The 25,153-nt window shown below is 40.4% G+C and overlaps 1 protein-coding gene across 1 annotated transcript in view; it reads left to right on the top strand.

The window, feature by feature from the left end:
• GPC3 (glypican 3) overlaps positions 1 to 25,153 on the top strand; it is a 442,250-nt gene that overhangs the window by 31,765 nt on the left and 385,332 nt on the right. The window lies entirely within an intron of this gene.

The following is a 25,153-nucleotide window of genomic DNA, read 5'->3' as shown; positions in this document are numbered from 1 at the left end:
TCATAGCTGGATGGGGAGTATCTCCCTTGATTCAGAGACCCAGCTAGGAGGATGATGGTAGTGGTGAGAGCAAACACTTATATAGCATTATGTGCTAGGTACTCTTTGAAGTGTTTTACATATATTAATTCATTTAATCCTCACAATAAACCCTATGAAGTAAGTAGTATTATTAGTTTCCCCATTTTATGGATGAAAACTCAAGGCACAGAATGGTTAAGTAACTTGCCCAAGGTCACACAACTAATAAATGGGGAAAGTAGGATTTCAACCCAGTTGGCCTGGCTCTCAGAGTGTATGCTTTTAACTACCTCATTATGCCACTTCCTGTGAAAGAAAGTTAATTATGGATATTGGGGCTTTCTTCTATCCTTCCTTAAGCAGATGGAATCAGCTGCCTTTTTCTTGTCCCATAAGAAGAGAATTGGCACCTTTATAAGAATTAACCTATTTGAATTGTAAGGTGGGTTGATTATAGTTTCTTTTGCATATTATAATGAAATACTTAGAATAAGCTGAGAAAATTATTCAAATTAGCTAATAAAACATACATTCACAACAGTTTCTTGGGTCAAAGCCTCGGGATGTTGGGTTGATTATATGAAGTATAATACAGAAGCTTGAAGTATTTGTTAACCTATTTATGCAGTCAGACTCTTGTGAAGAGTTTGTTGAGACTAACAATTTGGCAAAAGAATGAATAATTTAAGCTCATTTTAAAAATACATGTACCATTCATGTACTTCTTAGATTGATTTTTGGAGCTGATCTACTAGCTGAAAGTAGGGTGATAAGAAGTGATGTGACATGAGGATCTAGTTGAAGTGGAAGGCTGAATCTTACTCTATGGGCTGTGGAGGGGCTTTTCTAGAATGGAGTATTTGTGATTTGTTTCATTCCCAGAATAACCAAGCCCACAGATGTTATCTTACCATTGCCTGGCTGGATGGGGGTGGTGGAGTGATCACGCTGGTATTCTAGCGTGAAGAGTAGCTGACGTGGCTGTCTATCTGAGGGCCTTGCATGTCAGCATTCACATCTCTGTCCAGTTCTGCATTTTGCATGTTGTGTTTTCTAGTTCTGGAACAGCATAAGACTAAGAGAGAAAGGAAGTTTTGACAAGATTTTGATTGGATTAGCTTCCAGATATGGCTGCTATAGAATGGAAGCTGAACGCTTGTCATGTGAACAGAGGGTAGGGAGTAGGGGGGCAGCACCTACTCGTTCTCTGTTTCTCTCATACACACACACACACACACACACACACACACACACACACACATACATATAAATATATTATTTCTCAATTTGTGGGGGCAGGCAGAAGGACAACCCTAGCAAAGGAACACGGAGACAACTAATAGACATTAGTTGAACTCATTGCCGGTGCCTTCTACCTTGTCACCATATGTACTCATTCTTTATCTTGTCTCATTCTCTCTTCTTATTCTTTTCCTGCTTCGCTCTTAGAAAAAATAAACCCCATAAGAACCAAATAAAACATGGTCCCAGACCTCAAGGCAATTATGCCATGTTTGTAGAGACATTGCCCCAAATCCTTTCTGTAGGATTGTCTCCTTGTCTGGAGAGACAAGACTAAAATCAGGGACTGCTACAAGATGATGTATTACTGATTGCTGAGAAAAAGAGAGTATCCACTTTTTTCTTATAACTACTTAGTAGTCCAATGAATTTAATTGGCGGACACAGTTGCTTTTTCCCTAAAATACACCCCCTCCCCAAGATTCTGGTAGAACAAATTGTTGAGAAAATTGCTCCAGTACTTAACTCCTATGAAATTTGATGTGAGCTGTTTTCACCACGTGACATTGAAGATAGCTCATCTTGATATTGGCCTAGATCCACAATCTCTTTAGGGTTCCTTCACTAGTTCACATTGGGGGTATTAAGCAGTGAGTGCTTTCTGCAAATATGTGCACAGTTCCACGAGCAATCCTTACTGCCTCGATTTGGAGTTTATGTCTTCGTTTGCAGGAAGCCTTTGCCCTCATAAATGAGCCTGGGAACCTTTGCTACAGTAGTTGGAGTGCTCTATTGCTAATGTTGTCTTGATAATGATTGAAGCATTTAAAAAAGTTGTTCTTTATTTTCCATCTTTGCATTGCCTCGTTTCCTAAACTTAATTTACTTTGATGCGCTTAGTAAAATGGGGCAGCACAATCGTTTTTTGTTTCTGCTTAATTAATTCTTTTTTGAAAAACTTCGCTGAAAGTAGATTTTCTTCTCTCTTTTTCTTCTCCCCTACCTAATAATGATGATGATGATGATGATAATAGTGACAGTTATATTAAGTGCCTACTATATGATGCTTACTTTTACATAATTATCTCATTTAATTTTCCCAGCAGCTCTATGAGGTTCATACTGTAATTATCTCCATTTTACAGATGAGGAAACTCATTGATGCCACAGCTTCTTCCAAGCCATCATGTGACGTGGTTTTCCTGTTCTTAGTGTGCTTGAAGTAAAACAAAATTAAGAAATTGTAGGATTTGTGGTCCTTGAGAAGAAAAGTGGGATAGAATTCTGAGTTTTTCATCATATCTCCACCACCTCTACACTTTCGAACCTTGAGTTCTGTGTTCCTTGTAGAATTTCATTATAACTTTCAACCTTGTACCATCAGGAACTATTTGGGGTATGTCCGGGTTTTTTCTGTACGTTGGAGGATTCCAGTCTTCCCCAGGGTACCACTGACCTTGAGTGAGAACAGACTCTTCAGAATGCAGCAACACTTCGCTTTTCTGGAAGTTGTCTCTCTCACAACTTGAACTTTCTTTATCAGAGAGGAGAAATGGTGGTTAAGCAGAAAACATCTCCGTTCACCTAAAACGACGTGGAGCTCCTGCTTCATGTACTTGTCTCATCTGAGAGCTCCTGGGTCCTTGTTCAGAGCCTACTACCGTTCTGAATTTATGCACAGTCTTTACGAGCTTGATTCTCTAGTTTTCCAGCCGGTAGTAGATAAGCAGTTAACTAGAAGGGCTTTGAAAGACTGCCAGAGGGAGGTACATATGAGCAGCAAGAAGCTAACGAGTGACAGTAAGAGAGGAGGACATAAAAGTGACTCAAGAACTCACTGAATGTGGCAGTTGGGGGCATTTTATAGAGGAGTATATCCCTACCTGTCTCAGTAGCCCCTATGTTATAATAGATCCAACAACTAATGTTCCTAGTGATGGCTGTGAATTGATAAGGAAAGATCAAGTTATGTTCACTGTTTTTCCGTTAATATTTCCATTTTGAATGGCTAAAAATATTTTTGGTGCTTCAAGGCAATGGAAGAAACACTGGACTTGGAGTCAGAAGAATCTAAGTTCTAATTCTAGTTCTCTGTTTATGGCCTTTATGACTTTGGGTGGTTACTGTATTATCTAGACAGCTCATTTTTGTGGACCACTTCACCCCACATGGGGCCAGGTAAATGATGCGTTACCATTACAGACATAATCCCAGACAAAGCTGGACTTCATGATGTAATTCAACAACTTTTGCCCCATGTAGATGACGTTGAAGCAGCTCCAGTGCACAGGTGAGAGAGCACTTAGGCAAAGGACCCTTTGAAAGAGGGGTTTATTTTATGCATTCTTAGATGTGAAGCTGAGCTGTTTGAAATATCAATACTTCCAGGAGCATCCTTTTTTCAGCTTCCTGAAGCTTCTCTTCCAAATATACCTATCTGGTATATTTTACACACAAGCAAGAGGCTAGATCACGCAGGCGTTGTTGTGTTCCGGCCATATTTTCGTTGCATTTTCTGGTGCACGCTATCATGGCAGAGAGGAGGAAAAGCGCTATCTTCATCCAGCGTTGGAAGGCTTTCTCCTACCTGCTGTCTCTGGAGGAGATGAAGGGGGAGGAAGCAGTGTTGCTGTGCGTCTTCTCTTTCTCTGCTCCCTTATTTTCTGTTTCCATCTGCTCTTGGCAGTTCTTCTACTTTTTTTCTGTCAGATTCCTGTCTCTCCCACTCCCCCTAAATAAAATTACCCTTGGTTAGAGCACCCTTTTCCATCAGCTCAGAGCAATTTCTCCAGTCATTTCTGCTTGAAATAACTGTTTAGGGACACTATTCAAGCAGAGCTCTTTTCCTTCACAGTTAATATGTGACTGAATAATTGCTTGAATGTTGATAAACATGTTTTTGAGATTCAATCATTTGTTAATTTAGTTTTTATAATGTAGTGGGGATTTTAAGTGAGTACTGAGCAATTTTTCTCCATTTCACGCTTTTTTCCTTTTGACTAGTCTGACAGTTCTCCTGCCCATGCTGAGCCCCACTGAACTCCTCGGCTCAAACTGCCGGCCATTCCGTCACAACCCTTTCTTTTTTGAAAATAACGTATACGGGAGAAAATAATTACATTGATGTCTAATCAGAACTTAATTCATTTGCCAGGGCCAAATATAATGACATTAAACTGAATAGGAGAATTTTAGGAACGCAGACCATGACCATGAGTGAGGTTATATATCCTCAGAAATGTAAATTATTAATCAAACCACTCATCTGTACAGCAAAGCTCTAGTAATCCCATTATAAAAGGGTGAATTTCTCATCAGAGGCCAGAAGATGCTGGCTTTAATTAGTGTACTTTTATGGAGTTGACTCAAAGAGATATTTTGGTTACAAAGTTATAAAAAATGTGATTCTTTAATTATTAGTGCTGTTGGAAAAACAACTGGAAACTGGGTGTTTAAAGTTATTTTGGTTTTAAACTAAGAACTTTCTGGATTTAATTCAGTTTCAAAATTCTGTGGCTTTAGCCAGAGCCAGAGGCTGGGGAGGGTTGTAAACCCTTCCTGTGCCCTCTATTGATTTAGAAGTCAGTCATTAGACCGAAAACTGTTTAATAAAAAGAGCCTACAAAAATGGCGGGTGTGGAGTGTTCTTGGGCCAACAGTGAGGTGAGGAGATTATGTAGATTAACTCCTTACCCCAGCGCGTGCGCCTTGGTTCAGTAGGGCTCTGAACTCCCCCCTATAGCTGCCATTAGCATCGCCCACCTTCTCGCTAGTGGACCCAACAAAGCAAATTAAAGGACATTGTCCCTGCCCTCTAGAAGCTTCCAGGAAAAATACCACTTTTGCCCAGTGATTATTCCCCACCCCTCCCCCACTGGGATTTGTTTACTTTCTGAAAACATATGTTCCTTCTCCTCTTTCTGTCTCACTGAATTGCAGTACCTGATATTTGAGTAATGAAGCATATGTTTGAGAGATTTGAATTCTCCTGTCAATCGAGTGGAGGTAGAAACAATTTTCCTCGAAGCTGAAAGTGGTAACAGAGAAATTAAAAACACCTTTCCTTCTATTGACTGTGAGATGCTTCCAGGGGCTGCGGCACACCCTCATACTCCTGCTTTGCCCTGTCTCCTCTTTCAGTCAGTCACCGGCTCTTGCTTCTTCCTTCATACTCCTCCCCATCTTTTCCCTACATTCTGTTCCCCTTTGCCCTCCCTGGGCCTCAGTTGTCTCACTGATCACATGCCGTTGCCTTCTAGCTCTGTTTCTCTGATTTTAGTTCCAGGCTCCCATCAGCTTGCATCTAGACTACCTGCAAGGGCCGAATGGGGTTTCATGCCTTTAGTCTGCTCCTTTGCTTTCCAGTCCAGCAGTGGAGTGTAAGTTTAAGAGGGCAGGCTCTGGAGTCACTTGGGCTGGGTTTGAATGAGTCTTGGTGGCATAGGTGGAAGATGTAGAGCTGGTGTGGAGAAGAGAAAGTTGAAGGCTTCGGGTGAGAATCAGAAACCTCCTCACTGAATATGTATTTATGTCAGGGAGAGATGAATGAAAAATGTCCTGTTCTGAAGTGTTTTACTTATATTATCTCATTTAGACCTCACAACAACCCAGTGAAGTTGGTACTATTATTAGCCTCATTTTATTGCTGAGGAAGTGGAGGCTTAGAGAGATGAAGTCAGTTTTCTAAAGTTGCACAGCCAAATAGATAAATGGCAGAGACAGGAATTGAACCCAGGATGTGCAGCTCCAGGGCCTGTGCCCTTAATCACCATGTGTTTTATAGCCACTGTGTATTTTGTTTCATGGTCACAGACAATCTCCCCAGTTCTAGCTTGCTTTCTTGCAGGGGAATTCTATTATATTTAACTAAAAGCATTTGCTGAGCAAGTACCTAGCACGTCTGAAGGCAGGTTATTGTAGGGGATTCAAAGATACCTCACGCCTACCTTCAAGTAGCTCAAATTTCAGAAACTGAGACTTATGCGTGAGTAATTTTGGTACAAGGCATCCTATGGGAAATGCGGCAAGAAAAATTTTAGCAAGTTTCTAAGGGAATAGGGGTGGATCCAGGTTTTTTCAGGCTCAAAGCTTACACAGTTTGAATGCCCTCTTAGAAAAAGGAGACAAAGTGAAAAAACAAAATGCCTGTGGGGTTGGAAGAGATTAATTCCAACTAGAGGGTAGAGGTTCTTGGAGGAGATTGCCTGTATGAATTCTCCAGACGGACGTGGCTTTTGGTCAAAGAGAAGGGCCGGTAAGGGAGTTAGGTAAATCAGTGCACATCTTTTTCTAAATTTAAATTAAAATTTAAACATTATTAATTACCTTCCAGATACCAGTCTTTCTGGACTCCCTAGCTAGCGTTACAGTCATCCCTTCTGAAAGGACAAAACATCTAGGGGAGAAGCAGAGGGGCATAGTGAGACGGGCATGCGCTCTGCCTTCAGGCAGACTGGAGTCTAAGTTCCAGCTCTACCATCTCCTCTCTTTGTTACCAAGAGCAACTCACTTCTCTCTGAGCCATGAATTAAAGAGGGTTAAATCCAGTGAGGACTGTGAAGAACTCAGGCCTGTGCTGCTCTATAGGAACCAAATGCATGGTAGCCATTGTTTTTGTTATTCCCTCTCATACGTTTATAAGCATAATTGTATATGAAGTATAATATCTGCTTTGTGGTACTCAATGTCACATATCTGGTACATATACAATTAAAAATGCTTTTCATGCTTTAATATAATTTAATTAATATTGAAATGCTCTAATATACCCACTCATAATCTTGTCATTCAGAGAAAACTGCTAATAACATTTGTGTGTGTTTTCATTCTTTCTCTGTGTCTATGTGTATATTTAAGACTAAATAGTATATGTTTTCTGCATGGTCCTCTAGTGGTCTGAATGAGTTAACGTAGCCTCTAGATCTAACTAGCAATGGCAGACTCTGATTTCATTGAGTTGATTAGGAGAGGAAGGAGAACAAAAATGATGAAATCAGGATGTTTATCGTGCTTCCCTCCTTTGGTTGAAGTTCTTTAGCATTAGTACTGGACCTGATTAACTGAAATGTAATTATCAGATTAGACCAGGTTCTACAGTATTCCCTCTCCTGGGATCCTGTGTTTTTTCTTTCTAGCACTTATCAAGTTGGTAGTGATATATGATGGTTATTTGATTAACGTGGGTCTCCTTTACTAGAGAATGATCTCTCTGAGGGTAGGGCTTATGCGTATTCTACCTCAACCCCGTATCTCCCAATGAGATAGTAGACACTCAGTAAATGTTTCAGTGAATACACACACACACACACACACACACACACACACACACATATACACAATTAAAATAAGTAGTATTAATAGAAGCAGGTTACTATCTCTTCCACTTCCTCTGCAATAACTACTGATACCACTATGACCAAATGGACAGAAAAGTTATAAGCTGTTGCTTACAGCATTTGTTTCTAGGTTTTGAAATCTACTCAGGTATAAGATCTTAAAAGTCTCTAGATAGTGGATCAATGCTTGTGCATTGAGATGGAATGTAATAGAGCAAACTTTGTTTCAGGATATTGTTTTTATTAAATAAGTTTTTACTATACAAATGAGTATACATGTTTATTAGATAAAATGAAAAAAACACAAAGAAATGAAAAAGTAGAAAATAAAATGACCCACATTCTATCCCCCAGAGGATAACTACTGTTAACATTTTAGTATCTAATCTTACATACTCTTGTTCAGTATTGTACATATGCAGGTGTGTGTATATATATTTAGAAAGTGGATTACACTGCCCTTTCATGTAATATATTATAGCCATCTTTCCATGTAACAATTTCTATACTATAATAACAATAGAGTATTTAGGGGCCACCTACTACTTAGTCATGCTGTTGTCTCATATGTTATTAATCCAACCCTTTCTATTGTTAGAAATTTAGGTTACTTTCAGTAGACCATAGTGAGATAAATAATGTCCATGTAAGTATATTTATGCATATCTTTAATTATTTCCTCAGGATAAATTCCTGGAACTGGAATTGCTGGGTCAGAGGCTATGCAGTTTTTAAGGTTTCTCACATTTATTGCCTGTTTGACTTCTGTAACGTTGTATCTCTTTTCACTCCCACTAGCAATGTATGAATGTCCATTTCCCTGACCATTTGCTGTTTGCCCTTTTACAATAACCCCAGTTTAGGTGAAGAAATAGTACTCTTTTTTTAAAATTTATTTTTTTACTTATTTATTTTTGGCTGCATTGGGTCTTCATTGCTGCGCACGGGCTTTCTCTAGTTGTGGCAAGCGGGGGCTACTCTTCATTGCAGTGCGAGGGATTCTCATTGCAGTGGCTTCTCTTGTTGTGGAGCACGGGCTCTAGGCACGCGGGCTTCAGTAGTTGTGGCACGTGGGGTTCAGTAGTTGTGGCTCGCGGGCTCCAGAGTGCAGGCTCCGTAGTTGTGGCGCACGGGCTTCGTTGCTCCGTGGCATGGGGGATCTTCCCAGACCAGGGCTTGAACCCATGTCCCTTGCATTGGCAGGCAGATTCTTAACCACTGAGCTACCAGGGAAGTCCCCTCTTTTTTTATTATGAAAATTTGTTGGTCATTTGTACTTTTTATTTTGCGTTTTTTCTCATTAATATTATTTCATCATTTAAAAAAATTTAGCTGTTCATTGTTCTTATTGAGATGCCCTTTTCTTATTGATTTTTAAGAGCTCTTTATATATTCAGGATGCTAACCCATTTTATATGTTATAGATTGCTTTTACTGATTTGTTAATTCAATTTTTATTTTTTATGGTGGTTTAAAAGAACCTTCAGTCAAATATGTTGATATCTTCCTTTGGCTTCCAATATATTGTTTGACTCTTTCCTAATAGATGTTAGCCTTAGATGAATCAGACATGTGTTTTATTTCCTATTCTGAGAGTATCTGTGTAAAAATCGGTAATAAAGTGTCTGAGTTTGTTTTCTTATGTGTAAGATAACACCTGATCTGCCGACTTGCCAGAGCTTCTGAGGATCAAAAGAGGTAATGTATATAAAAATGCTTTGAAAAGTTTAAAGGATGATTGTTGTTGTTCAGTTGTCTTTGACACTGACCACTAGTCTGAATGAGTTCCTGTTTACTGCTATCAGCATTGCCTTTTTTCCTCCTGGATTTGAGAACTTTCTGACCATTTACTAGGACATAATCTTGGTCTAGAGTTGCACTGGAGTCTGTGCTCTGGTAGCTGGAAAGGTGCTGGGAGGGTGGTGAAACGTTACCTGCAACCAGTCTCTTTGCGTGGAGCATGGATTCTGGGCATCCTTCCCACCTTCCCGGCTGGGAAAATGGGCCCTGGAACTATTCTTTGATGTAGTGTGTGTGTTTACTCCCACATGCCCCAGCCCTTGAAGGGTAGCTAAAGAAACTCATTCAGTGAGGCCAAGGCGCCTGTTCCTGTCCAACAGAGTAGTAGGTGGGGGGAAACCCAAAAGCCTTCTGTCCACACTCCTGTTCCTGGGGACTGGAAAAACAGTACTCTTTCTAGCAATTAACATTTGAAACAGATACACTGGCCTATAAGATAAATCAGTGGTTTAGCATTGTTTTGTGGTACACATTCTGGGGGGAAAACCTTTTATTTTTAAATTGTGAGATGACCAGAATTATCCCTCTAAATGCCAGCTTAAAAAAAATCAGTGGCAGGAAAGACAAAGTATCTCATGCGTCAAAGTAATCATTAGTGGAAAAACAAAGTGTGTTCTTTCTGGCAATCTCTGCCAGAAGGTTGAGATGGCTGATAGTGAAAGAAGAGGCTTAATGATGCACGTATTATTTCAAATATAACCTTGAGAGCTTTTGGTTTTGTTTTGATGGGAGGGAAAGATAGTGTATATTCAGATAATTTAAGCCTTCTTGAAGGTCAGAGGCCTCTGGAAAGTTGGTGAGGTTAGACATTTGAACTCATCTGGGTCACTTACATGAAGGAGAAGCAAGGTTAACTAAGTTTACTGAGAGTCTACTATGTGCTAGGTTTGATTAATCTTCCTAATGGTAGTGATACCGCTAGGTATTATTATCCCCATTTCACAGATATGGAAGCTGGAGCTAGGAGCCATTAAGCAATTTGCCCAAGGCCACATAACCAGTAAGTGGCAGCATTAAGTTTCTAACTTCAAAGTCATTGTTCTTTTCATTGAGCCACACTGTCTCCCTTGGAGGTTGACGATAAAAATAAGATTTGTGAAGTGATAAAAATGATCATAGAGTTTTGAGAAATAGAAAGTGCTCTTAGGAATCTGTATAGGAATGGAGAAATAAACAAAATGCCCCAAGAATGGCCCCCAAATTTTATTTGGCATAAGGATTCAAATTCCATTGATGTGAAACGATTCTCTATAGGGACATACTAGGGCGAGTTAATTGTACCCCGAGTGTTCTATGGCAGCGCAGCAGCCTTTCCTGTTGCCTCATAAAGCATCGCACACACCCCCTTCAGAGTTCATTTTAGTACTTTTCAGCCTGACATCTAAAGGAGCTGCTACTCTGATGAACACAACCTGGCCAGATGTTATTATTTTGCACTACATTTAATTTCTTCCTGCTAAAGATTTAGACTTCTTTTCCCTGATAAAGATCAGGGGAAATTGTCTGGTATTTACAAAATCCCATCCAGGCGTATCTGTTACAATGTTCACTTAGCAAAGTTTATTAGATTATTAGGGCTTTAAACCCTTGGGCTCTTTCGGTATTGAAATTAAAAAAAGAAAAACCCAAACATCTTCAACAAATTTAAGTGGCATAATTAGACCCTGGGCTTGTCTTACAGGCATTTTAGAAATATGAAAATGATTTAAATAGTATTTGCTTCCTGAGAAACTTGCTGAGTTTGACAGGGATGAAAGGAAGGCGGTTATGCTCCTTTGGTCTCCTGAGTTAATGGGGAAAGTGATATCTGAAACTGAAATAAATTTGCTAGAGTTGTATGGTGAAATTACTCCCATAAGTAGTTAGCCGTATTGCACAGGGCCTCTCTTTCTTGGCCTAGTTAAAATGTGGGCACTACAGTGTTAGAAGAACACGTGGGTCTGTCATTTCCTTGCTCGTGAAATCTGTCGGTACTTAGAGGAAACACTGAACTGGACTCTCCGAACTCTAATTCTTTGCCCATATCTACAATTCTAGGCGTATGAAGACCATAATAGAAATATTCAATATTCTCAAGGTATAATAAGTTACGGTTTGTACACACTGTAGTTTTCCTCAAGGGATTTCAGTGTGCTTTACGTGCAATAATTGTATTTTCAAGCATTTCCAAGTTGAAAGTTAGTGGCAGTCCTGTTATTTTCTCTTTTGTGTGAATGTAGACATGGGAGGGTTGGGTTGGTGACCTGAATTAGTCAAAGTAAGGAGCTAGGAACTGATCTGGAGCTTTCGCTATATGATGTACATAAGAGAGAGAAGCTAGACAGAAGCAGTCTAATTATGCTTATTTGTTTTGGGTAGTGGGGTGGAGTGGTACTAATTCAGGCACCAGCATTTTGGACCATTAGACTTGGCATAAGAAAGAGAGAGGGATGTTTAAGAACATTGACTGGAAGTGTTAATTACATATGCCAACTTGAGCATTTTATTCTATTGTATATTTACTTGGCATTAGACTAGGTTTTGAACAAATTATTAAAGCCTAGTTCTTTAGAGACTATGTTAGAAATGTCTCCCAATAAAGCAGGACCACAGTTGGCCTTTTCCTTCTTATTCTGAAGGTGGTCAGAAGCCCTTTATATGAAAACTATAATAATGCAAACATATGTCTGTACATTAAATATACAAGCAATAAATGCTGAAATGGCAGGAGGTAAATATTTTGTAAAAATTAATGATCTTGAGTGAACTCATTAACTGTGGCTCTGTTAATTTGAATATTGTGATAATTTGACTTGGACTGAAGTTTCCTTTCATCCCATTTATGAAGAAAGAATCTGCTAAACAAATTAACAGTGTATATAAGATTTGTAGGAAGGCATGTTTAACTTGCTTGAAGGACTTGAGCAAGCCTATTATTGGGGCTGCTAATTACAATGAGCTTTGCTTATTAAAGCCAACCTGATAGAACCTCTACTTGGAAACACTTTATTAGCAGTGATTTTGAGTTACTCTAGGTATGGAAAAAAATAATAAAAAGTAGCCTACTGTTTAAGAGAATAGATTCTGGAATAAATCTCGTTACCTAGGGGAGCCCACTTAACCTCTCTAAGCCTCAATTTCCTCATCTCTAAAACAGGGATAATAAATAATAGGACCTAACCACACACAGTTGTTGTGAGAAGTAAATGATATGATGCATATAAAACTTAACTTAGCATAGTGCCTAGTATACAGCAAGTGCTCAATAAATGTTCGCTGGTGTTTGTTATTCTTGGAAAGTAGTTGTCAGTCACACTTCACTTACTTAAACTATCCCTTCCTTCATCAAATCAGACTAGTGAAGATGTTCCCAGACAACATCCTGTTTGTTGAGCTAGCCGCTCCTGAATTTGAATAAGAGGCCCTCTGGGGACAGTAACTTAATAAATTTTCCTACCTGTTCTATAGACCAAATATATACGTGGAAGGGGATGATTACCAGGTTCAAAGTCTTTTCAGTTTCCCAGGAGGGAAATTCTAATTGAGCAGATATTATGTTATAAACCTAGCTGACCATGAGTTGAGATTGTGAAGTTAATTTGGAGACTGAAAAATACCAAGAGTTTCTATGTCTGAATATTTTATGATAAAATTTCTAATATTATTCCTTTTCTGCTATCCTATTGATAGTACATAAATTATAGGTGTTAGTTTTGAAAGAGAAATTGGTAAATACTGGTGACTATAAAACAGAATATAAATACCACTGAGAATTCTAACACCTAGAGATGACCATAAGCTTTCTGCCTTTCTCTCTGCATATATTCAAATACACACATGTAGATTTCCTTACAAAAATGGAATCATACTGCACACATTAAAAGTAGCGCTATTGATAAAACAGAGAGGGTGCATGTTATTTTCAGGTGTGCCTTAAAATAGGGCATTAATTTGTAATCATGAGATGGACTTGAACTTGAAAAATGGCATATAATTTTACATCTGAGAGTCCTTCTCAGATCTGTTTCTGTTGAGACCAGTAGAAATTCAGCACAGAGAATATGGATTCAATTATCTTTATAGGTCCATTATAATTTGGAATTGATGTGTGTGTGTGTGTGTGTGTGAGAGAGAGAGAGAGAGAGAGAGAGAGAGAGAGAGAGAGAGAGAGACTGCCTGTGTATCTTGGGTGGAGATTTTTCCCTGTTGTGTGGTCGAGTGACAAGAGCATTGGACTGTGGGTAAGAAGATATGGCTTGTAGCTCTGACTCCATCATGACTCACTGGATGACCTTAGGCAATTAATCTCATTTCTCTGGGCTTTCGTTTTCTCATATATAAAATGTGGGGTTAGACCAGATAATTTCTACAGCTGCTTGCAGCTCAGAGAGTCTGAGTTTTTTAAAATCAAAGTTGCCTGTCTGCCTGGAAGAACCTGAGGCTCTGTGGATATCTTCCTAAAGAGAGGACAGTGATGAATCTCAACAGTTTCTTTGACGCCGGATAGACCAAAGCTGTAATTTTTAGCCTATCAGGCATTTAACTTTTGAAAGTGCTAAATCCTCCATTAGGAATAAATGTGGAAGCTGCAGGTTATTTATTGTTATTTACACTTTCCATTCATAACTGTCAGCATCAAAGGCTCTGTCGACATAACTGCGTCAATGAGGTTAGCTTTAATCAGTTTAGTGGCGGCCAAGTCACAAATATATCAAATAGCCAATCATAATGCAGGAGTCCTCTAAAGGCTGACTGAATTATTTATTTTGTTATGATGAAAATGTCTGGGCTTTATTGGGTTTTTTTTGAAGAACTTGATTCGGCTTGAAGTCTAGAAGATAAAAGATCAGTGATTGCTTCTTAGATTTTATTCTGCCTTCCTTCAAGGCTTTTCATTTTTCACAAGCCGTTGTTAGCACTTTTAAGTCAAGTTGAGAGAGCTGTGATATTTTTTATCTTAGGGGTTTAAGCACGTGTGAAAAACTTTTACCTTTGATTTCTTGTCCCCCTTCTGACATGTGGAAGCTGTGTGACCTTGAACTAACCACTTAATCTGTTTGAGCCTCATCTTCTTACAGACTTTTTTTGTTTGTTTGTTTGTTTTATTTGCGGTACACGGGCCTCTCACTGTTGTGGCCTCTCCCGTTGCGGAGCACAGGCTCCGGACGTGCAGGCTCAGCGGCCATGGCTCACGGGCCCAGCCGCTCCGCGGCATGTGGGATCCTCCCGGACCGGAGCACGAACCCGTGTCCTCTGCATCGGCAGGCGGACTCCCAACCACTGTGCCACCAGGGAAGCCCTGAGCCTCATTTTCTTTGTCTGTAAAATGCGGATAATCTTAGTCTTTTCTAAATCTCAAATAGTTATGAGACCAAAATAAGATAATGCTTTAATTGCCATACAAATGTATGATAAACTTATTATCATTAAGTTATTGCTATTATTTAAGCCTTCAGTAGGTACGTCTGACTTGATATAACAGATACCATGCTGAAAAATTATGTGGAAGTCAGTTTTATACATCAGAACTCTTCTGTGTCTTACATTATATCGATATATTACCACAGAAAATTTTGTCCTCCAGAGGTCATTAAAAAATTAAAGGATTCAACAAACTTAAAATATATTCAGTACTGAAAAATGAGCTATATTCCAATTAAACATGCATACTGCAAATCATTTGAAATACAGTGCTACAAATATAGCTCCAGAGACTCTGAAAAGGGAAATAATTCATCTTGATTCAAAAATGCTCAGGACCTTTTAGGGGATGGGATGAGGGGGGTGAGGGAATGGGTGGCTGGCAGTGGGAGGTCAGGGAGAGGAGAAGAACAAGAAGAAAAACATTTAAAATATAGCTGTCCCTGAACAGTCCTCTCTGTGTCATTATAATAATGTCTGCACACTTATTCTTTTTCCAGACATCTTTAATACAGACGGTGAAACCATAGTAGAAATGTGCCTTTGTACTTACAATAAAGTTGTATGGGCTCTCTACGAATCACTTTTGTTTCCTTTTTTTCTACCCAGCCATTCAGAGGCTCTGGTTACCAGCATAGCAGGAAAGAAAAGAGATAAACAGTTAGAGCCAAAGCAAAACACAAAGGAAGCAAGATTGGAAAATGGAGAAGCGTTGGGGGAGAACATATAGTAACATGGTCACTAGTAGGAAGAAACTGTTTCAGGTTTACATACTGAATTATCTCATGTTTAACTTGAGTCACGGCTAATTAATTTTCATGTGCTAAAGCAAATTTGCGTGTATTGAGCATGTACTAACTGAGAGCGGCATTTATTGAAAATTGAAGAGCTAGGCGGTTTTATTCCTGGTGTGACTGAAGCTGTGTTCCCAAGAATGATTCTTCAGCCTCATCTGATTGCAAGGCCCTTGGGAAGCTCAGCCCACAGAGAAGCGCCGGCCTTGGAATCAGAACATGTAGGTTCCAGTTCCAGCTTGATCTTTCTTCTAGCTCTGGGACCTGTAACCAGCAGGGATCTTTTTTTTCTTTTTTAACATCTTTATTGGGGTATAATTGCTTTACAATGGTGTGTTAGTTTCTGCTTTATAAAAGAGAGAATCAGTTATACATATACATATGTCCCCATATCTCTTCCCTCTTGCGTCTCCCTCCCACCCTCCCTATCCCACCCCTCCAGGCGGTCACAAAGCACTGAGCTGATCTCCCTGTGCTATGCGGCTGCTTCCCACTAGCTATCTACCTTACGTTTGGTAGTGTATATACATCCATGCCTCTCTCTCGCCCTGTCACAGCTCACCCTTCCCCCTCCCCGTATCCTCAAGTCCGTTCTCTAGTAGGTCTGTGTCTTTATTCGATCCTGTGGATCGGAGAGGAGGATGTCTGTCCCTTTCACTGAACTGAAGCTCCTTGGGGATCTTCTTTGAGCTCATCTCTGTATCTCTACCTCCTAGTTGGGTGTTGGTGAGTAGATACAAGTAGTAGATTTTCAGCACACGTTGGTGGAACTTTATTTAATGTCTCTAAAGCTTGGGTTTCTCATCTATAAAATGGAGCTGCTACATGTTCAGTCTATATTATTTAGGAGAATATGAAGATGTGTATATAAAATTGCATATTAAACCAAACAACACTATACACTCACTCATGTAAGGGGCTATTACAAATTAGGGTTGTTATGTGTAAGTCACGTTTAAAAATATAGGGCTATCTTCTTAATGGAATTTGGGCAATTTAACCTTTCTGAAGTGCAGTTTGTCTGTCCAAAGAGGTGAGTTGACTAGCACGTTGTTCCTTAACTGGATGGGTTGGAGGGGGTCCATAAAGCCCCTGAAATTGTATATAAAATGTTTTGTGTATGTGACTTTTTTTCTGGAGAGAGAGCACGTGTCTTAAATCAGATTTGGGGGTCTATGCACCCCCAAACAGTTAAGAACCACAAGGCTAGCTAATCTCTAAGATTCCATTCCACTCTAATCTGATTCTATTAGAATCAGAATCCTAGTCTGAACAAATAGATTCAAGTTTCCGATTATTTAATGGACTCAAATAAGTAGCCTCAGTTATTTTAACAGCACTAAAGTCAGGATTCCCAGATCTAATAATATCCTTTTGGGTACTGATTGTTGGTATATTCTGCTACCACTCAGATGCCAACTTGGCTTGAATGTTGCCTCCCATCTCCTTTCTCAAATGTAGTTATTTTGTCCTCACCTGTGTTGCTTTTAAGAGGGGCTGGATTTTGGTCCGCAGAATTAGACGCTTTACTCATGTTTGTCAACTGAGTGCAGTAAACATCCCTTAAAGAAATCAAATAGCAATAGCAAAGCTAAAGCCCAGGAGAGACATTAGAGGAGTTGCACCATTTAGGAGCCCAGCTGTGTTTGTTCTGATCATAATGAAGCTACTATATACCATTTAGTTCTCTTGGGAAGTGATACAGTTAAAATCCAGACATCTGTAGAAATAGCAAGGTGGATTCAAGTTAGTTATGTACACTGAGCTTTCTCTTTTAATAAAGAGAGGTGGGAGAAAAAGTATCAAATTAAGAAGTACGGGCAGTTTTTACAGTGAGTAGAAGGAAGTAGTCTTCCAGTCTGTTGTAGAATCCTATTCATTGCTGGCACTGGAAGGAGAAGACTGCTGACCATATGGGTGATCTCATCATAATCTTTGGGAGAAGAGCATCCACTAGCCAATCACTTAAACCAATATAGTGGGAAAAAAACCAATCAGGGAATAGGAAGCAGAAGATAGACTCTTTATTCATGGCTCTGCCACTAAGCAGATAGTGTATCATTGAGTAAGTCTCTTCCTGACGCTGAGCCTCCTGGCCTAGTCGTCATCTAGGGGCCTGTTCCAAGACTGCTGTAATTATTAATTAATTAATTAATTTTAATAGATCTCTTTTGGAGTATAATTGCTTCACAATACTGTGTTAGTTTCTGTTGTACAACAAAGTGAATCAGCCATATGCATACATATGTCCCCATATCCCCTCCGTCTTGCGTCTCCCTCCCACGCTCCCTATCCCACCCCTCTAGGTGGTCACAAAGCACGGAGCTGATCTCCGTGTGCTATGCGGCTGCTTCCCACTAGCTATCTATTTTACGTTTGGTAGTGTATATATGTCCATGCCACTCTCTCGCTTCGTCCCAGCTTACCCTTCCCCCTCCCCGTATCCTCAAGTCCATTCTCTACGTCTGCGTCTTTATTCCTGTCCTGCCCCTAGGTTCATCGGTACCTTTTTTTTTTTTTTTAGATTCCATATACATGTGTTAGCATACGCTATTTGTTTTTCTCTTTCTGACTTACTTCACTCTGTATGACAGACTCTAGGTCCATCCACCTCATAATAATTATAATAATAGTGAGCGTTTCCATTTATTGTCTACTATGTGCCACTATGTTATGTGTTTTAAAACAAAATTGATTTACTTCTTATAGTAATCCTGTTAGGTAGGTGGTATTATCTTCATTTTATGGATGAGGAAAACTGAAGTTTAGAGAGGATAAGCAACTTGTTCAAGTACTGGCATCTGCCCACTCCCTCCTTATTTCCCTTCTCCCACAGCCAGTCATCGCCAAGTCCTGCTGGTTATACCTCTTTGTTATCCCTACAACCACTGCCCTGGTTTCAATGCTCAGCTCTAGCCTGGACTTTTAAACCACTTCCTAACTAATCTCCCTGCTTCCAGTTTTGTACCCTTCCTCTAGTGTCCATCAGTTTTTAAGATGTAACTCAGGTACCATTTCTTCCAGGAAACCTTCCCCGACCACCCCCTGTACTGGATTAGGTTACCTTCTTCCATGTCCCATAATACCTTGTTTGTCTCTGGTCTGCTTCATTAACAATATAACACTAGCCAATGTTTAATAGGTGTCTACTATCTACCAAGTACTGTGTTAAGCTCATTATATGCATTAAGTCATCGAATCCTCACAACAACCATATGAAGCGTAGGTACTATTAATACCATGTTTTTTGTTTTTGTTTTTTTAATAAATTTATTTATTTTATTTTATTTTTATTTTTTTTGGCTGTGTTGGGTCTTCGTTGCTGCACGCGGGCTTTCTCCAGTCGTGGCGAGCGGGGGCTACTCTTCGTTGCAGTGTGTGGGCTTCCCATTGCGGTGGCTTCTCTTGTTGCGAAGCACAGGCTCTAGGTGTACGGGCTTCAGTAGTTGCGGTGCGCAGGCTCAGTAGTTGTGGCTCGCAGGCTCTAGAGCACAGGCTCAGTAGTTGTGGCGCACGGGCTTAGTTGTTCCGCAGCATGTGGGATCTTCCTGGACCAGGGCTCGAACCCGTGTCCCCTGCATTGGCAGGTGGATTCTTAACCACTGTGCCACCAGGGAAGCCCCCAATACCATGTTTTACAGATGTTCAGTAACTTGCCCATGATCACAAAGCTATTGCATACCAGAGCTGGAATTGCAAATGCAGACACACTTGAGAGGCTGGTCTCTCAGCCTCTGCTCTATACTGTCTTTTGCCTCAAGTACTGCCCTCACTATGGCTCTTTCTTAAATTACTTTTTAAAATAATTTGGATTTTGTGAAATCCAAATTAAAGTTTGAAGCTGAAAATGAACCATTCTCAGGCATTTTTGATAGACTTGAAGCACTAAAATGACCCCAGGATCAGGTAATTCTATATTTATATAAAGCTAAAAACACTTCAGAACATTTTTACTTCCAGGAGACACATGGTTCCTATTTTCCAGGTAACAAAACTGAGGATAGAGTTGCTTTCCATTTGCATTCTGACGAGGAAGACCTTAATCCATGAGGTGCTTTTTCACGTTAACCTTTTCTTTCATGAAACATAGAAATCGTTTGGTGTCTAACCAGAGAAGCACTCACGAGTGATTTACGGGGTTGGGGGGGTGCTTTGTTGATTGAATCTAGTTATTTGATGCTGTCTCGTTTTCTTTTCCTAAACAACTTGTGCGTGAGCGTGTCTGGGAGGATGTGATAGAAAAGGACATGCATGTCAAGCTTTTATTGCCTGGAGGCTTATGTGAATCAGCTCCTTCATTTTACTGAGTTTCTTTCTGCCTCAAGTTCCAGATTTTCTCCATCTTTTTTGACAATGTCAGGTATTTTGGTAGGTGCACTACATAATTTTAGTAGTGGGCACTGCTAATGTTTATTATGAGAAGGCTTTGAGAAAGGGTTCTTATGAGAAAGGGTTCTTACGAGAAAAGGTTGTTGATTCTCCCAGGGTTTTGACCTTCTGAGAAAGTCACTTATTCATAAATCGTCCATCCATTTAGGGCCATGTGCCACCCTGCAGCCCCCTACCCCCGAGAGAATGGGAATGACTTGGGTGGAGCAGGGAAGATAAGCATGTTTCGCCAAGGCCCTCTATGAAGTCCCCGGAGGCTTGGCGGGAGAGTGAGAGAGTCCTTCAGTTTTTATATTTCTTCAAATTACAAAGGTGATTTTCTGAGATGGAAAAATGAGTCCAGTTTTTAGATGTGCTTCAGGTAAAAAAGAAAAAAAAAGCAATACAGAAATAGCTAGAGTAAAAAGTAAAAGTAAAAAAAGTTGCAAGTCCCCCCTTTGTCCCTGTCCCTCTGTCTTAGTGCATTTGCCGACTGGAAACACTGTCAAGTTTGATGTGTGTATCCTTCCAAACCTTTTCCCATGCATTTGTATATGTACACACACACTCACTAGTCACTCACAGTGTTTTCACTACATAAATGTGATCATACCATATGTACTGTTTTGCAACATACTTTTCCACTTCATATATCTTTGACATCTTTCAAACTAAGTACTTAAAGACTTTGGCCTTTTTAAAAACAGTTGTGTAATATTCCTGTCTGTTTCCTCTCCTACTGGCAACCATTTGGGTTTGTTGTTTACCTTTTTTCTCTGACACACAGTGCTGAAGGGAATATCTTCAGTTATATCTTCTCATGCACTTGAAAGGCTATCCCTGGAGCAGAATCCCCTAGAAGGAGGACTGTTGAGTCCAGGTCAAGGTTTCCAGGGGCAACAGGCCAGTGTTCCACTCTCTGCTGCCTCCCAATGTGCACAGAGAGCCAGCATTTTCCATAGCTCACTGGGGAAGCACCTAATTGATTGCTCCAGAGGACTGATCCTGAGCGATCTGCCTAGGAAATTGTGTCCTTTCTTCAGTGTGCCGGAAGCCAAGGAACACCAAGCTTCTGGCTCAGCCCTGTGAAGTTGTCTCAAGTAGAAGACCTAAATCCTGCTGTCATACGGGCTGGAATTTCGAGGGCATTTTTTGTTTAGATGCCTCAAAATCTTTATTTTTCTGTTTCTGTCAGCCAGTCAACAACTATTTAGTGAGCACCTACTGTATGCCAGGCACCTCAGGGCACCTTCAGACACACACATGGTAGTATGCAACTGTATTCCTCAAAAATGTAGTCTTGTCTGCTTATGGACATGCTCTCTCTGTGTTATTTTTATGTCTTAATTGAGGGCTCACAGAAGAAATGCTTTGAGTTAGATGGAGTTTCAATTGTATTTCACAAATAATCCTCTTAAAGTGGGTTAGTTTGTTGTTTGCTTTTTGGCCCTATTCATATAAATCACTCTCTCTATAGAAAAACATCAAATTCTGTTTTCACAGAAGGCAGGGAAATAAGTTGTTTACACATCACCATTTGACTCCCTTTACCCCCATCCTCGTTACAAACATCTCAGCCACCCAAGTGAAGTTTATTTAAACTCCCAAGCTATACATGCAAACAAGACCCCTACAGCTAAGGAGTTTGGAGGAAGAAAGAACTGGGGTTGTCTGCTATTTCCCTAGTCTCTCTTCTGGGTTCAGAATATTTCCCTTCATATGTTAATTTACTACCCAGAGGTGGGTTTTGTATCCTTTTTCGGTTTTATAAATTAAGGAAGGTGGTTCCATAATGTCACAGTATGTCAGAGTTGACAAGAAGTTTAGGGTCATCGAATGCAACCCTTCTGCCTCCGTGTGACTCCTCTGTACAACATCTTCCAAGGCAGTGATCATTTGGTCTTGGCCTGAAAACCTCTTGTGATGAAGGAATCCTCCCCTTTAAGAAGCAGCCCGTTTCATTTTTGGTCAGCTTTAATTGCTAGTTTTTATGTTTGTTGGGCCAAAATCAGTCCCCTTGTAACTCTTTCACCATACTGGTTGCTCTCATGTGGATAGGCTGCTATTTGGTGATTATTCCCCTAAATTGCGGTGCCCAGAATTGCCCAATACAGAGCACAGAGTAGCAATCACCTCCTATAGTCTACATACTACACTTTTATTGAGGCAGCCAGCCTAAGACACTCACTTGTGAATCAATGAGTGTTGAACTTAAAGTCAAGCAAAATTCTCCAAATTGATGTCGTCAGCTTTCATCCCATGTTTGGGGTGTTCGTCTTATATGATAATAGCATCTTGTTAAATTTCAGCTAAAACTGTAGCCTGTTGATCTCACTAGGGTTTCAAAATGGGTTAACTGTGCCTTGTAGCTTCATGTAATTTATAAATTTGATCAGCGTACTATTTACGCCATCATACTAGTCACTGATAAAAATGCTGAGCAGAGCAGATCACGTAGGTTCCCCCTCAGAAACTTCCTTTTAGATTGACGTTAATCTATTAACTAGCACCTTTGGGTACAGCCATTAAAGCAGTGAAGGAACCAGCCAGCAGTATTCTTTCCAATCTATAGCAGTCTATCTTGGACATGACTCTTCACTTTGTTCTAAACCCTCTTGAAATCCAGAAGCAGTATATCCACTGTTTTCCCTTGGTTTTCAGCCCAATACTCCCATGATAAAAGGAAATGAGGTTACTCTGGCATGACTTGTTCTTACAGAACTATGCCAGCTTCTTGTGACTGCTTCTTCCTTTTTGAAATGCTCGCAAATCTGCTTGATGCTGTGTTCTGAAGTCTTGCTTGGGATTGATGTTACACTGAGGAGATTATGATTTGTGACCACCTTCTTTTCGCCTTTAAGGAATATGGGAACCAGAGGGGCTTTGTTTTCACTCACCCTCACCATCTCTCCCACACCTGTGTTTCCCAAATACTCCTTTCTTTGTCACCTTTTCCCATGCTGGGTGACTCTCCTCCTTTCCATTCCATCAGAACACTGCCCTCAGTTTTCCTAGGTGAGACCTACTTAGTATGCTAATGGATGCTAATGGGCTAAGATGTTTTCAACAATGAGTAATCTGTTTGCTTTTTGAGCAGGGCCTAAACCCCAACATGTGATTAGGATGGTGGTAATTTTGGGCATCATGGCGGTTATTAATGTAGTGTGGGAGGCTAAAACCTTTTGTTTCCTCTCAGATAGGTGACTGCCATTTAAACTCCATGTATGGCTTTCTGCCAATTGTGTTGCGGGCGATTTCAAGCCAAATTGATTGGCTAATTGCTTGTGGTCATCCGGCTTTTCAGCTGCCTGTGTAGCATCCCTGGAGGTAATTAGCACTTCCAGAATTGGGGGTGAATTGGAGTCATTCATGGTCATGGCTTCTGTTTTGGGAGCCAGGGCTGCACTAGCTTAGTTATGAGTGAATCATTTTTACTTTAAAATGATTACTGAGGATTGATGAGTTTCTTTAACAATTTAAAAAAATCCATTATGGAGGAGTTTGATACACAGTTGCCTTCTAGAGTCATTTAAAGTGGCCAGTTGGGTTCTATATATTGTGTGATAAACTCATTGGTAGGAAATAGCTTCAAAAATGTTGAGCATTTTCCAAAAGCAACTGGAATTTCAATTGCAGCCCTGTCACAGCACACAGAGTGGAATATTTTTCAGCCAGTGTTATGCTAAACAGTATAGAATATATTTTTCATTAAGAATGTCTTCATATGTAAATGTCATGTAAAAACCACTGGAATCTGACAGCGATCCCCAAATTTAGAATCATCAGAACGTCAAGGTGATTGTTCTCTTTTAAAAACAGTGTTCCTGGGCTTCCCTGGTGGCACAGTGGTTAAGAATCCGCCTGCCAATGCAGGGCACATGGGTTCGAGCCCTGGGCCGGGAAGATCCCACATGCCGCGGAGCTACTAAGCCCGTGCACCACAACTACTGAGCCTGCGCTCTAGAGTCCATGAGCCACAACTCCTGAGCCCACGCGCCACAACTATTGAAGCCCAGGCGCCTAGAGCCCATGCTCCGCAACACGAGAAGCCACCGCAATGAGAAGCCCGCGAACCTCAACGAAGAGTAACCCCCGCTCACCACAACTAGAGAAAGCCCACGTGCAGCAACGAAGACCCAACACAGCCAAAGATAAATAAATTTATAAAAACAACAACAACAAAAACCCCCAGTGTTCCTGGGCAACTTACAAGAGCAGAGAATGCCCAAGCAGAGCATCTCAGGGTTCTGCCATTTCCCCCTAAAACCTGGCATTTGTCAGTCAGTCAGCATTGAAATTCTACCTGTGGCTGTAGAGGAAAGCCCAGAGTCATCTGCTTATTTTTGATTGTTCCTTTTTCATAATTAAATGGGAACTGATGTTGTCATCTTTGGAAGATCCAGCTTGAGGGTGATACGCTTTTGCAATGCAAATAAACAGTGGGTTTGGGTCAATGCCGAGCCTCGGGCTGGGAAGCCTTGGTTCAACCAGCTGTTATGTTCCAGTTGTTCCCATGCTTCTCAGGGTGGTCCCCCAGTCTTCGACCTGCTAGCCACAGTGTACTGTCCTTCTCTTAGCAATTCTTCTAGTTTTCCCTCTTTCTGTCTTGGATTCCCAGCCTTGACTAATGTTGGAATTCAGGGAAGGCTAGAAGGAAAAGGCAGTAATTCCTTTCCTCTGTCCTCCCAATGACCAGTCAAGCCCTACCCTCGATTTCAGGGTGAGGTTCTAGAGATAACATGATTTAGGTGATTCCCTTTTACATTCTTGTTTTAAAGCATCTCACAAATGGGGAAGCAGTGCCTGACATCTTCCCTGTCTCATCTCTGATCAGAGCTTCCAGCCTGTTTTCTCTACTTCCTGTTTTCAGCAAGTCTGATTTTTACTTTCACTTGCTTGTCTATTCTCAGCCTGTCTCCTCTCCCTGACTAAATCGGTCAGATTTTGTTTCCTAAAAGGAGATTAAATTGCTCTTTGCTGGAAAAGACAAACAATCACTGGCATGGTGTGTGTGTGTGTGTGTGTGTGTGTGTGTGTGTGTGTGTGTGTGTGTGTGTGTGTATGTGTGTGTGTGTGTGTGTGTTGGCAAGGGGTGCTTGGGCGGGGAGTGTAAGGCTTCTTTTCTAAAGTCTGTTTTTAATCCTAATGACTCTCTTAGTTCTAAGACTGTTTGAGTTCAAATCCTAGTTCTGC

Source organism: Globicephala melas, chromosome X, assembly GCF_963455315.2.
Source record: "Globicephala melas chromosome X, mGloMel1.2, whole genome shotgun sequence".
Lineage (NCBI taxonomy): Eukaryota > Metazoa > Chordata > Mammalia > Artiodactyla > Delphinidae > Globicephala > Globicephala melas.
This window is presented reverse-complemented; position numbering and strand designations above follow the sequence as displayed.